This window comes from Panicum virgatum, chromosome 8K, assembly GCF_016808335.1.
Source record: "Panicum virgatum strain AP13 chromosome 8K, P.virgatum_v5, whole genome shotgun sequence".
Lineage (NCBI taxonomy): Eukaryota > Viridiplantae > Streptophyta > Magnoliopsida > Poales > Poaceae > Panicum > Panicum virgatum.
Window position 1 is genome coordinate 49,896,642 of NC_053143.1, and position 14,844 is coordinate 49,911,485.

The following is a 14,844-nucleotide window of genomic DNA, read 5'->3' on the forward strand; positions in this document are numbered from 1 at the left end:
AAGTTGTACAACACATAATTTACATCATATATATTCATGTAATACAATATCTATTACAATAAATGTCCAGATACATAGACATGAAGTTTACAACATCCAATGCGCCATGAAATTCTCTACAATGTGCCTTGGAATTCCCTATTTTTTCATGAAAAAAATATTCTAACATTCCATGGAATTTCTACAAAAATATTCATAGAAAAATGTTCACCAATTTTTAAAATGTTAACCAATTTATAGTATTTCTTACAAAATGTTCACCAATTTAAACAAAATATTAACCAATTTATAGTTTTTAAGAAAATGGAACAGTTTCCATAATTTTTTTCTATTTTTTCTACCATTTTCTTAGAGAAAATTGAACAACTCCTATAAAGACATGAAGTTTACAATATCCAATGTGCCATGAACTTCTCTACAATGTGCCATGGAATTCTCTATAATTTCATGCAAAAATATTCAAAGAAAAATATAATTCCTACCAATTTATATAATTTCCTACAAAATGTTCACCAACTTTTAAAATGTTAACCAATTTATAGAGTTTTCAACAAAATTGAACAATTTCAAAAAAAAATTCTACCATTTCCATAAAATTTTTCTACCATTTTTCTAATTTTTCCTACCATATTTCTACAATTTTCTACAACTCCAATAACTATCTAATCTAAAAAAAACAAAACTGGCGTCATCCTCCTAGAGGGCTGACGTCAGCACAATCGGCCGGCCGTCTCACGGCCGGGTGGCTGGCGCTGGGTTGGGGAGGGGCGGGCGTGGCCGCGGCGTACCAGCGTGCGGTGGTGGCGCGGGGCGGCGGAGCAGGGAGGCGGCGCGGAGGAGAGCTGCGAGGGGGCGGCGGCACGGAGGAGGCTGGCGGCGTCGCGCGAAATCGGCAGCGGCGGTTGGCGCGCGGAGGCCGGTGCGCGTGGTCGCGGTGGAGGCCGGCGGCGCCAGGAGCTTGAATCGGCGGCGGCAGGTGGCGCGCGGAGGCCGGGCGGCGGTGTGGGAGACATGGCGGCAGGGGCCGGTGGCGGCACATGCCGACGACCATGTTGAGGAGGCCGGCCGGGGCCGGGGCAGGAGAGGAGGAGCGGCGCTGAGGCGAAGTCGGGCGACGACCAAGGATGGCGTGGAGGAGGACTGCCGTAGCGGAGGAGGAACGACGTCGGTGAGGCGATGGCACAGAGGCGGCGGATCGAGACGACGGCCGGCGACGACGACGAGAGTGAGGGGGCGGGGGGGATCGCGGATCGAGGCTAAGTGTTGTGGTATATATAGATGTGCTAGTTTAGTACCGGGCGGTGGCTGCACTGGGTACTAAATGGGCGCATTTAGTACCGGGCCGTGACTGTGCCCAGTACTAAACAACGTCAACTGGCGGGAAAATTTTGTTGAGGCTGTTTAATAACGGGCGTATATTTGGCCTGGTACTAAATAGCCAAATTACATAATTTATTTTTTCATGTCCTATATGTTATTAACGTGTAGTAACTTAAATAAATTACTAAAAATTAGAAATATAAAAATTATATGTTTGTAGCCACTTTGTTAATTTGAATATATGTAATGTACTTAATTCGTCATAATGTTTCCAATTTTTCTTTTTTTGTGTTTCAAATGTGATTTGTGCATAAATTATTTTATAAATGCATTAAAATGCAAATATATATTGTTTTGACCATATAAAGGTTAATATTTTTGTACTTTACATCACTGCATCAAATTGAATATAGGATTACGCTCCGAACTCGTCATATTGAGTCGAAAATGATTTTGAAATGCGTTTTCTTTCTAAGAAATTAAATAATTTCATTAAAAAAACTAACATTTGTTATTTTGCATGCAAATATATTACATAAATTATTTGATCACATGAATATCAAAGTACAACATAATGATTACACATCATTATTTAATAGAACATTGATAACCTTTCTTTTTACAAAAGTCCCTTGATCGTGATCGTGATCGCGACGTAAGTAAGGAGCGTCCTCTTTGGATAACAGGATGCTGGTGTCAACTTCGACACAAAATGGAGGACGGTCATCAAACTGATCAAAGTCTTCTGATTTGTCCGAAATGTCTTCAACTCCAATGATTTTTCTTTTTCCTGGAAGACCTATGTGGCATTTTGGCTCATCGTCGGATTTGCCTTGATTTTTCTTAGGTTTGCTTGATATGTCCTTCACATAGAACACCTTGGCGAGGACGAATGGTTCATCTTTATATCCAATCTTTTTGAAGTCCACTATTGTCATTCCGTACTAGCTTGTTGTTACGCCGGCTCCTGCTCTGTTCACCCATTGCCACCGAAACAAAGGAATCTTCAAAGGCCCATAGTCAAGCTCCCATATCTCCTCGATGACACCAAAGTAGCTGTTCTTATTCCCATCATTGCCTATTGTATCTATACGCACACCGCTATTTTGGTTCATGCTCTTTTCGTCTTGTCCTCTTGTGTAAAATGTATATCCATTTATCTCGTACCCTTTGTATTGCATGATTGTGATCGATGGTCCCCTAGCCGGCCAATAAAGTTGTTCATCAATCGTTTTGTCACCCATGAGTTTCTGTCTAAGCCAAACAGCAAAAGTATCAATGTGATGACGTGTAATCCAGGCCTCAGACTTCTTTGGGTTTTTGGAACATACAATATTCATGTGCTCGTCCATATATGGAGCCACGATGGATGAATTCTGTAAAACGGTGAAGTTTGCTTTGCGGATTTCACTTTCGGGAATTTGCATATTAGATTTCTTCCCTAGTGTGTCCTTTTCCTTCAGTTTCCCCTCACGACGTGACATGGGGACCCCAATTGGACTAAAATCATCAATAAAAGTCAACACAAAACTCAATAACCTCCTCTGTTCCATAGCCCTTAGCGATACATCCCTCTGGGCGAGATCGATTGCGAACGTACTTCTTTAGGACTGTCATGTACCTCTCGAAAGGGAACATATTGTGTAGGACTATAGGGCATAGAATGTTTATCTCTTTCACAATATGAACCAGGAGATGTATCATAATATTAAAGAATAAAGGTGGAAACACCATCTCAAAGCTGACAAGACATTGGACCACGTCATTTTGTAGCTTTGTGAGCTTATTTGGATCGATAGCCTTTTGTGAAATTTCATTGAGGAAGGCACATAGCTTAACAATTGCCAATCTGACATTCTCTGGTAGAATACCCCTTAGCGCAACCGGAAGCAGTTGCTTCATCAGGACGTGGCAATCTTGAGACTTTAAGTTGGTGAACTTCTTCTCTTTCATATTTATTCTTTCTTGCATATTCGATGAGTACCCAGACTGTACCTTCATACTGTTCAAGCAATCAAACAAACTTTCCTTCTTCTCTTCGCTGAGAGTGTAGCTAGCAGGGCGCAAGTAGTGTTGTCCTTTCTCTCTCTTTTCAAGACGTAGGTCTTCTCGTTGTTTCATTTATTTTAGATCACGTCTTGCTTCCAAGGTATCTTTTGCCTGCCCATACGTACCCAGGAAACCTAACAGGTTCACGGAAAGATTCTTTGTCACGTGCATCACATCAATTGCGTTGCGTACCTCCAGGACTTTCTAATAAGGTAGCCCCCACAATATAGATTTCTTCTTCCACATTGGAGCAAGTCCATTTCCATCATTCGGAACTTGTTGGCTGCCACGGCCCTTTCCAAACACTACACGGACATCATTTATCATCGAGAAAACACGTTTTCCATCACGAAACTTAAGCTTAGCATGAGTTTTTGGTTCCCATTGAAATGTTTCCCTTTCTTTCTCAAGGCGTGGTTTAGGGGAAGGAATCGATGATGACCCATATTGTCGTGGTGTGGCAAACCACAGCCGGGTGGCGGAATGCACCCGCCTGAGCCCAGAGGGTGAGTACTCGGGGGTTAGCTAGCGACTAGTTTGATCTCGCTCAAGAACACGATGAACACAGCAGGATTAGAGTGGTTCGGGCCGCTGGAGCGTAATACCCTACGTCCACTGTGTGTTGTATTGCCTTGCTTCGAGAGAGAGTCTGCAAGAGCTTGGAGCTAAGTCCAGCATATCCCTGAGTGTGCTCTAGAGTCTCCCTTTTATATCTCAAGGGGACTCGTACATGGCCGTTGGGTCCCCGACAGGTGGGCCCAACTAGTGCGGCATAGAATAATGTACTATTCAAACATTATGGCGTCGCAGGCGAAGGAGATCGCTCTCCTGGATTCCCTTGCCTGCTCCTGGAGTCCCCCGTTCAGCATGTCCAGGCGCTGTCTTGTCGGAACGGCGCCAGACGTAGCTAGCGGCGTCTCCTGCCATGTAGCTGAACGGGCCGTGTAGCTTGCGGCGTAGGCGGCATGATAGAAAAGTGCCGTGCTATCGTATCCAATTAATGCGGCAGACTGGCTCTGCGCAGGTGCGGCGCAGGCGGCTGCACTGTGTACCTTGGTAATACGTGGTGCATAGTGAGGCCTGATAAAGACTGCCCCCGCGTGCCGCGGCGGCAGAGCATGCGGTGGGTGGGCGAGTCTTCCAGCTGAAGGCTCGCGCACGAGCCCGCGCCCACGCTTCCGGGACACGCGGCGGCTCCGGACCCCCCGGCGGTATGTTGGTTCTACCGCGTGGGAGGTCCGGATGGACGCGGGAGGTCCCGGACCCCTATGGGGGGTTCGAGGCCTCGGCTGTCAGCTCGGAGCTTCCTTTCCTCAGGGACACGTGGCGTCTCCGGACCCGTCCCCAAGCAGGGAACGGGTCCGGGGCCGTTGGCCTGGTGAGGCAAGGGCATGACCCGTGGGGCCCGGCTGCTCCATCCTTTGGGCATAGTTACGGATAACTACGCAGGTCTTGCCTTGCTGCAGTAGGAGTGGGTATCCCTGCTACAGGGTTCAGATCCCGCCTTTTCACACCTTTGTTTATTTCCTGCTCTCCCTGACAGGTGGGCCTGGACCCCCTTTGTCCTGGACTGGGCTTTTAACTCCAGGTGCGGGCATTGCTTAGGTTCCAGCGATGGTTCCGGGGCGCGCCGGTTGAGTCAGGCTTTATAATGGGGTGAACCGCATACCGCGGTTACTTTCCCGCATTCGCCTTCTTCCTTCCAACCTTTGCGCCCCTTTGCCTTCGAGCTTCCTTGCCCCCTGCTCCCCCGTGCAGATTGCTCCTCACCTCCACAGGGAGATGGCATCCCTTGTTCATCCCCGCCTTTTCCAGACCGAGGAAGAGCTGAGCACAGTGCGCCGCCTGCTTCGGTGGAGTGCTCAGGAGACCGACTAGGGGATCCGAGCAGGCTCGGTTCCCCTCGGCAACCTCCACGCCGGGGAATTTGTGCTATTCACCTCGCACATTTCCACCGGCGTGGGGCTGCCGATCTCTTCGTTCCTGCTGTTGTTCCACCTCGCACACTTCAACACCTTACGCCCCACTCCCTCCTCCTGACGTCCATCTTCGTCCATCTGTGTGAGATGTTCGTGGGAGTGCGGCCCTGCGTCATCCTCTTCTGCCACTTCTTCATACTGGTGAAGTCCGGGAGGGCGAAGGATGAGGTGGGGGCATATTACTTCCAAACAAGGAGCGACCTACCGGCGCCTTACATTCCCGGCCTCACTGGTGGGAAGTGGGAGGAGTGGCGCAAGGATTGGGTGATCGTCACCACCGACGCCAACGAGCGCCTCGCCCTGCCGACCGAGGGACCCACCTCCAACCAAGCATCCTGGAGGGCCAAGCCGTCCCTGCAGCCGGATTTCGACTCCGTGCTGGGCAAGATCAGGTCGCTAGCGGAGAGCGGCCTCACCTCGCTGCATGTGCTCGGAGATTTCTTGAAGCGCCGGATAGCCCCCCTGAAGCAGCGGCCGCGCCCTGCTTGGAGCTTCACCGGCCTCAACGATTGCAGCAGGACCCACCGCGGAGAGGGGAGCGACCTGACCCAGGAAGCCCTGGAGGTCCCAGTGTGGGCGGTGACAGGAGAAGTCTTTGTCACGGAGAACCTGATCCTTCCCCAGGGCGTCATCCCCCTCTGCGAGGATTTTGCGAGGACTCTGCGAGGACGGCGGTGCTGGCTACCCTGCCAACTCTTGACGACGGTGGGCTGGCCCCACGCCAGACTGGAGGCGACCCGAACCGTGGGTTCCGGATCCCTGGCGCGTCCGGGGATCAAGCTATTCCGAGCGCCGCGGGGTCCGGCTCCACTACGAAGGGGAAGCAGGCTGTGCCCGGCAGCGCCGTCACAAGTGGCCCCAGCCAGGTCCGGAGCAGTCCCGGCGCATCGTCAGGAGATGCAGGCCCACCGTGAAGCGTCAGAGGACCGCTGGGGGCGCGGGCCAGGGTAGCTCCCGGGCTTCCGGCCCTCGCGGGTCCCCGGGGATGACCGCGCCGCCACCATCACCGCCGAGGGACAGCTCCCTCCGTGAATGCGGTGGGTGGGCAAGTCTTCCAGCTGAAGGCTCACGCACGAGCCCGCGCCCATGCTTCCGGGACACGCGGCGGCTCCGGACCCCCCGGCGGTATGTTGGTTCTACCGCGTGGGAGGTCCGGATGGACGCGGGAGGTCCCGGACCCCTATGGGGGGTTCACGGCCTTGGCTGTCAGCTCGGAGCTACCTTTCCTCAGGGACACGTGGCGTCTCCGGACCCATCCCCAAGCAGGGAACGGGTCCGGGGCCGTTGGCCTGGTGAGGCAAGGGCCTGACCCGTGGGGCCCGGCTGCTCCATCCTTTGGGCATAGTTACGGATAACTACGCAGGTCTTGCCTTGCTGCAGTAGGAGTGGGTATCCCTGCTACAGGGTACCGACAGTGGCCCCCGGGCTCACCTCGGGGGAGGGACGAACCCGCAGGTGGGGCCACTACTGCGATTTGGCTCTGCATAGCTTGAAGCTCCTTACTGCAGGGGTCTTGACCGGCTTTGACCATCTATCGGGTTGTTTGCAGCCTCATCACATCGCAACGGCTTACTAACTCATGGTCCCCACGCACAGTGGTTCACCTAGTCACGCGCGCGACGCTTCGCATTGCTGCGGCCGGAGTAAACGGAATATTTACTACCGGTGCAGTTCCCGAAAAACTTGGCCACGCCAGCGCTTAATACGCGCACGTCAGCTCAGCTTCCGCCTCGCTTCGCGTGACGGGCGACGGTTCAGATCCCGCCTTTTCACACCTTTGTTTGTTTCCTGCTCTCCCTGACAGGTGGGCCTGGACCCCCTTTGTCCTGGACTGGGCTTTTAACTCCAGGTGCGGGCGTCGCTTAGGTTCCAGCGATGGTTCCGGGGCGCGCCGGTTGAGTCAGGCTTTATAATGGGGTGAACCGCATACCGCGGTTACTTTCCCGCATTCGCCTTCTTCCTTCCAACCTTTGCGCCCCTTTGCCTTCGAGCTTCCTTGCCCCCTGCTCCCCCGCGCAGATTGCTCCTCACCTCCACAGGGAGATGGCATCCCTTGTTCATCCCCGCCTTTTCCAGACCGAGGAAGAGCTGAGCACAGTGCGCCGCCTGCTTCGGTGGAGTGCTCAGGAGACCGACTGGGGGATCCGAGCAGGCTCGGTTCCCCTCGGCAACCTCCGCGCCGGGGAATTTGTGCTATTCACCTCGCACATTTCCACCGGCGTGGGGCTGCCGATCTCTTCGTTCCTGCTGTTGTTCCACCTCGCACACTTCAACACCTTACGCCCCACTCCCTCCTCCTGACGTCCATCTTCGTCCATCTGTGCGAGATGTTCGTGGGAGTGCGGCCCTGCGTCATCCTCTTCTGCCACTTCTTCATACTGGTGAAGTCCGGGAGGGCGAAGGATCAGGTGGGGGCGTATTACGTCCAAACAAGGAGCGACCTACCGGCGCCTTACATTCCCGGCCTCACTGGCGGGAAGTGGGAGGAGTGGCGCAAGGATTGGGTGATCGCCACCACCGACGCCAACGAGCGCCTCGCCCTGCCGACCGAGGGACCCACCTCCAACCAAGCATCCTGGAGGGCCAAGCCGTCCCTGCTGCCGGATTTCGACTCCGTGCTCGGCAAGATCAGGTCGCTAGCGGAGAGCGGCCTCACCTCGCTGCACGTGCTCGGAGATTTCTTGAAGCGCCGGATAGCCCCCCTGAAGCAGCGGCCGCGCCCTGCTTGGAGCTTCACCGGCCTCAACGATTGCAGCAGGACCCACCGCGGAGAGGGGAGCGACCTGACCCAGGAAGCCCTGGAGGTCCTAGTGTGGGCGGTGACAGGAGAAGTCTTTGTCACGGAGAACCTGATCCTTCCCCAGGGCGTCATCCCCCTCTGCGAGGATTTTGCGAGGACTCTGCGAGGACGGCGGTGCTGGCTACCCTGCCAACTCTTGACGACGGTGGGCTGGCCCCACGCCAAACTAGAGGCGACCCGAACCGTGGGTTCCGGATCCCTGGCGCGTCCGGGGATCAAGATATTCCGAGCGCCACGGGGTCCGGCTCCACTACGAAGGGGAAGCAGGCTGTGCCCGGCAGCGCCGTCACAAGTGGCCCCAGCCAGGTCCGGAGCAGTCCCGGCGCGTCGTCAGGAGATGCAGGCCCACCGTGAAGCGTCAGAGGACCGCTGGGGGCGCGGGCCAGGGTAGCTCCCGGGCTTCCGGCCCTCGCGGGTCCCCGGGGATGACCGCGCCGCCACCATCACCGCCGAGGGACAGCTCCCTCCGGCAGCAGCAGCAGCAGCGGCAGGAGCAGCAGTAGCAGCGACAACAGGAGGAGCAGCAACAGCAACAGCAGGAACAGTCCCGTGTTGCGCCTCCGTCGCCGCCACGGGAGCAGCGGCAGCAACAGAAGCAGTCGTCGAGCCTCCGTGGTCGCTGGATTCCCGGTGCTCCTGGGTTAGTTTTATTCTGCTCTCTCCCCCGTTCTAGGTGCTCTGCTTTTTGCTGAAGGCCTCGCCTCTTTGTTGCCAGGGCTCCTCGCCCCAGTAGTTCTTCCACCATCGCCGGCTCGTCGGCTGGTGCCCAGGCGACCGGGGCCTCGGTGGCAGCAGCGGGAGCGACGGCGGGCGCGGGATCCTCAGGTGCAGCGACCTCTGCCAGTCCGGTGGTGCCCGATGCGGCGATGGCGGGCGTGCCATCATCAGGCTCAGCAGTGCCCGACGCTGGGACGGCGGATGCGCCAGTGCTGGGGGCAGCCGCACCCGACGCAGCGGCGGCGGAGGCGCCGGTGCTGGGCGCGGCCGAACCCGACACAGCGGCGGTGGAGGCGCCGGTGCTGGGCGCGGCTGCACCCGACACAGCGGCGGCGGAGGCGCCGGTGCTGGGCACGGCCGGACCCGACGCAGCGGCGTCGAGCGCGACGGCGACAAGTGCTGCAGCGGTGTACATGACGGCTACCGAGGCCCCGATGCCTGCGCCGGAAGCTCCCACCTCCAGCCCCAATCCTGTAGCAGATGAGGAGTTGGAGGTGGTCTTTGGCAGGCAGCTCCTGCAGGGTCCCTCGGAGGAGGAAGCGACTCCGCTCCCCCGGGTGCTGGTCCAAGTCCGCGAGTCGATAATGGAGGCAACCTCTTCCGCCGAGGCAGCCTTTCGGCGGGAGTGGACTGCCCTGGAGAGCGAGCGCTAGCACCTCTCCGATTGGCACACCCGCCTGGAGGCGCAGACGAAAGCTGAAGCCTCCCATGCTGCGGAAGCTCGGTCCAAACTCAAGGCCGACCAAGAGGCCTACCGAGTCTATCTTCGGAAGGTGTTTGACCGGGAGTTCGCAGTATCGAGCCGGGAGAAAACCCTGGCGCAGCGGGAAGAGGCTTTTGCCCTGGAGGTTGTCGGCTTCACAGCTCAGCGGTCCGAACTCGAGACTCGCCTCACGGCCCAGCAGTCCGAGCTGGAGACTCGCGGCAAGGGTCTCGAGGTCCGAAAGTAGGAGCTCAACAATCTCTCCGCGACTCTGCAGGGATGGCGTGAGAAGCTGCAGGAGAGGGCCAGCAAGCTGGCTGTTGCGGAGGCGGAGCTGGAGGAGGACCGGAAGTCCCTTGATAAGCGGGAGTCCCTCACCGCCAACATGGAGAAGCTGCTTGGGCGCCAGCGCAACTCCCTCAAAAAGCAGAAGGAGTCGGTGGAGAAGAGGAAAGCCGAGCTCGAGGAGAGGTCCCGCGAGATGGAGGTGGCCAAGGCGGCTCTGGACACCCTGTTGCACGAGGCGGTCCAGGAGGCGGTCCGGAAGCTCCAGGAGGACCAGCGCGCGGGGCCCCAGCGAATCGCTGACTGGGTGACCGAAGCAAGCTTAGCACTGGTGCCACTTGGAATGAGCCCAATCAAAGTGGCGGAGTCGCCAGCTTCGATAGCTGATGCCCTCCCAGTGCTGAACTCTGCTTCGGATAGGCTCCGGCGTCTGGAGCCGGTCCTCGCTGGCCAACTTGAAGCCGAGGGCCGCGAGCTAATCCGGATGGTGGCGGAGCACATCCTGACCTGCCTCCGGAGCCACGACCCGGCCATCTCGCTGACGCCCGTGGTCGATGGCCCTGTGGCGGAGACGGAGGCCACCGCTCGGGACAGCGTGCGGGAGGTCATCGATTTCGTCGCCGCCTACTTCAAGCGGGAGCCTGCAGACCCTTGAGCTGGGCATTGTACCTTTTTTCTTTCGCGTTATGTAACAAACATTGTACTAGTTGAAAATTTCGAAATAGAAGAAAACTTCAACTTAGCTGTTTGTCAGTTGCTGGTTTGCGGTATGTAGCACCCCGGTGCCCTGGCCCCCTGGCGGATAGGTTCAGTTGTTTGGACCTATCTGCCACTCGAGCCGTAGAAGACACTCCGGATCCCCGTATGAGGCTGGGCAAGCGTCTTTGGGCATAGGTGTAGCATAGTTTGCAAGCCGAGCGGGCATCTTATTCCCTTCCCTGTGTAGCAGAAAGGACTACAGAGAGAAGAATCAAACTCGCTTGTATGAAAGCAATGATACTGCAACTTAGCTGTTTGATGCATGCAGGATCGATCGCTGGTGTCTGGCTCAAAGTAAATGCCCCGGGCCCCCTGGGAGATAGACTCAGTTGTTTTGAGTCTGTCTACCACCAAGACTGGACCTCGATCTGCAGGAAACCTTTAAAGCGGATACCGGGACCCCCTGGTAGGTAGGCTCAATGGTTTGAGGCTAGCTACCACCAGTCAGGGTTTTAACCTGTGTACCACTTCAAAGATACAGCTTAGTAGCAGGCCCGTGGGGACCTATTCCGGACCGGCTCCCAGGCTAGATGCACAGGTCTAGGTAGTTCAGTGCTTGTTACAGAGTGGTGGAGTGTGTAGGTTTAGGGTGCGGAACTAGGCTAAGGCGCTACTCAGAGCTCCGAACCACTCCAAGAAACAACACAATCTTTCCGGACCTGGCTCCGATGCTCAACCCTTTCTAGCAGTGGGTGAGGTCATCTTGTCGCACTCGATCCTTTGAGATATGGAGCTGGACATGCCGTGTAGGACTTAGGAAGCCAACTCTTGAGCTAGAACAAGGTCCGGGCCCTTAATTACCCAGCTCTAGGTACTAGGGCACTCGTTACAGGGTGGTGGAGTGTGCAGGCTTTGGGTACGGAACCGGCTAAGCGGCTACACAGGACTCCGAACCACCCCAGGAAACAAGCACCCCCTCTCCAGAGCAGGTCCTTAGGGGTCCGGACCCCTCTTCCAGCAGCAAGAGGGTCCGGACTTGTACGGGAGTCCAGCAACTCAATACAGATCTTAGTTATAGCGACGAGAGTGGAAGTCCGCGCGGGGGTTAGAAGAGTAAAATCTCGAGAATTGAACTGCGAAATTAAATTTTGACACAAAGACAGAACTGGGGTAAATTTTTCCTTTGCAATTTGATATACATGGCTTGCGCGATGGATGCCAGAGGCCGGGTTTACGAGGGTGGACCTCTACCGCTCTGGGCCGTGCGTTAATGCTAGCCGACGGTGCGATGGATGCCAGAGGTCGGGTTTACGGGGGCGGACCCCCAACCGCTCTAGGCCGCACATTGATTCTATCTTATTACAAAGGAAAAGTTCATTTCCCTACTCTGCCTAAGTGTAAAACTTATGCAGATGCTCTATATTCCATGTGTTGGGTAGCGGCACCCCATCTTTTATGGCAAGGCGAACGCACCCAGGCCGGCACACCTCTGTGACCTTGAAGGGCCCCTCCCAGCTGGGGGAGAGTTTGTGGAGCCCTGCTCGGTTAAAAATCCGTCTGAGGACGAGGTCGCCAGCCCGGAGCTCCCTACTGTGCACGAACCATTGATGATAGCGCATGAGCGCCTGGTTGTAGCGTGCATTTCGGATTGCTGCTCGCCACCTTCGTTCATCAACGAAGTCCACATCGTCGCACCGCAGTTGTTCCTGCATGGACTCGTCAAAAGCCTGGACCCGTGGTGAGCCCAGGTGAATTTCTGGGGGAAGGCATGCTTCAACCCCGTAGACCAGGAAGAATGGAGTCTCCCCAGTGGCTCGGCTGGGTGTGGTCCGGTTGCCCCATAGCACGCACGGAAGCTCGTCAACCCATTTGGCACCATGCTTTTTCAAGCAGTTGTAGGTGCGAGTCTTGAGACCCCTGAGGATCTCTGCATTTGCTCTCTCAACCTGTCCATTGCTGTGGGGATGTGCCATGGACGCAAAGCATAGCTGGATGCCGATGTCCTTGCAGTACTCATGGAAGAGTCTGCTTTTGAATTGGGTCCCGTTGTCCGCAATGATGCGGTTTGGGACACCAAATCTGCACACAATGGACTTGAGGAATGCGACTCTTAACTTTTTGGTGATGTTCACCACCAGGGTAACCTCCGGCCACTTTGTGAACTTGTCAATGGCGATGTAGAGGAACCGGTACCCGCCGACGGCCCGGGGGAATGGCCCCAGGATATCCACGCCCCATACGGCAAATGGCCACGAGGGCGGAATCATTTGCAGAGCTTGAGCCGGTGTGAGTATTTGCTTTGCATGGAACTGGCATGCTTTGCAGGACTTTACCAGCTCAGCCGCATCCTGGAGTGCTGTCGGCCAGTAGAAGCCATGCCGAAAGGCCTTGCCAACAAGCGTGCGAGATGAGGAATGACTTCCGCACTCGCCTCCATGGATCTCCACGAGCAACTCGCGGCCCTCTCCCTAGGAAATGCACTGCATGAGGACACCATTGGTGCCACGGCGGTAGAGATCCCCTTCTACCATCGCGTAGCGTTTAGCCAATCATACTATGCGCTCAGCGGACACATCGTCATCAGGGAGGATATTGTCTTTCAGGTAGCCCCGGATCTCAGAGATCCATGCATCGGGAGCTCCCTGAGCAGGTGGGAGTGGCCCCACGAGGTCTCCAGGATCCTCGACAGAGCCCACAACCCAGAGCGGGCACCACAGGTGGTATGCCACCGGGACCGCTAGCTTCGAGGTACTAGCTTGATCCCCTTCACCCAGTTCGGCCGGCTGGGCGGTTGGTCTCAGCAGTCGTCTTTCGAAGACGCCCTCGGGCACGGATGCCCAGGTAGATGCTCTCGCGGAGAGATCATCTGCTGCTGAGTTGAGTTCGCGGGGAACATGTTGCAGTTCCAAGGCGTCAAAGTCCTTCTCGAGCTTCCTCACGTGGATGAGGTATGCCGCGAGCTGGGGATTGTTGCAGCTGCAATCCCCTCGGACCTGCTTGATTATTAGCTGAGAGTCCCCCTTCACCAGAAGCTGCCGGACCCCCAGAGACAGTGCTTGAGTCAGGCCAAAGATCAGGGCTTCATACTCCGCCATGTTGTTGGTGGCCTTGAATTCAAGATGCACCATGTACTTCAGCTGATCCCCGCTTGGGTCGATGAGGACCACACCAGCCCCGGCCCACTTCTCGCGGGCGGACCCGTCGAAGAAGAGTGTCCAGTGGGGCTCGGTGAAGACTGGTGTCCTGACTTCCGGCTCTGGGGGTCCGGCGTTGAAGTCCGGACGCCCAGAATTGCTTACGGAAGGAGTCAATTCCGCTATGAAATCAGCCAGGATCTGGCTCTTGACTGCATGGTGAGGCTGGAAGTCCAGTTGGAACTCAGCCAACTCTGCTGCCCACTTGGCGATATTGCCCGTGGCGTTGGAGTTGTGCATGAACGCTCTTAGCGGGTAAGAGGTCACTACAATAACTCGGTGTGCCTGAAAGTAGTGGCGCAGTTTCCTGGACGCAATAAGTATAGCATAGATAAGCTTATGCGTCTCTAGATACCTGGCCTTTGCCACGTGAAGGACTTCGCTGATGTAGTAGACTGGCTTTTGGACGGTCCGGACCTTGGCGGCCGTGTCCGGTTCATCTTTTTCCACCATGTCAGGTCCTGGGGCCCCCAGTGGTTCTGGATTCCCACTGGGACGATGCTCCTCCGGACCCCCTTGTCCGGGGTCCAGACCTTCAGACAGAGGTGAGGCTGACGGGCCCCCATGTCTGGGGTCCGGCTCACCATCCTTGGCCGGGGAGACCCTGGTGTCCCCCTGGCGAGCTTGCTCCGTCCTCTCGGCGACCAGCACCATGCTGACCACCTCTGTAGTCGCAGCAAGATACAGAAACAACGTCTCACCGGGCTCTGGAGCCACCAATACTGGCAGTGAGGTGAGATGTTGCTTCAGCTCCTGGAAGGCTTGTTCAGCCTCTTCGGTCCAAGAGAATGGACCGGACCTTCTCAATAGCTTGAAGAAGGGGAGGGCCCTCTCAGCCAGCCTCGATATGAAGCGGCTAAGAGCGGCGAGAGATCCAGTAAGCTTCTGGACGTCCTTGATGTAGCCGGGAGGCCTCATCGCTTCGATCGCCTTGATCTTGGCTGGGTTTGCCTCGATGCCTCGATGTGAGACCAGGAAACCCAGCAGCTTCCCTGCCGAGACGCCGAAGATGCACTTCTCGGGATTCAGCTTCGTGCGCGTGGTGCGCAGTCGGTCGAAGATGAGGGATAGGTCCTCAACAAGGGTTGACCCTACCTT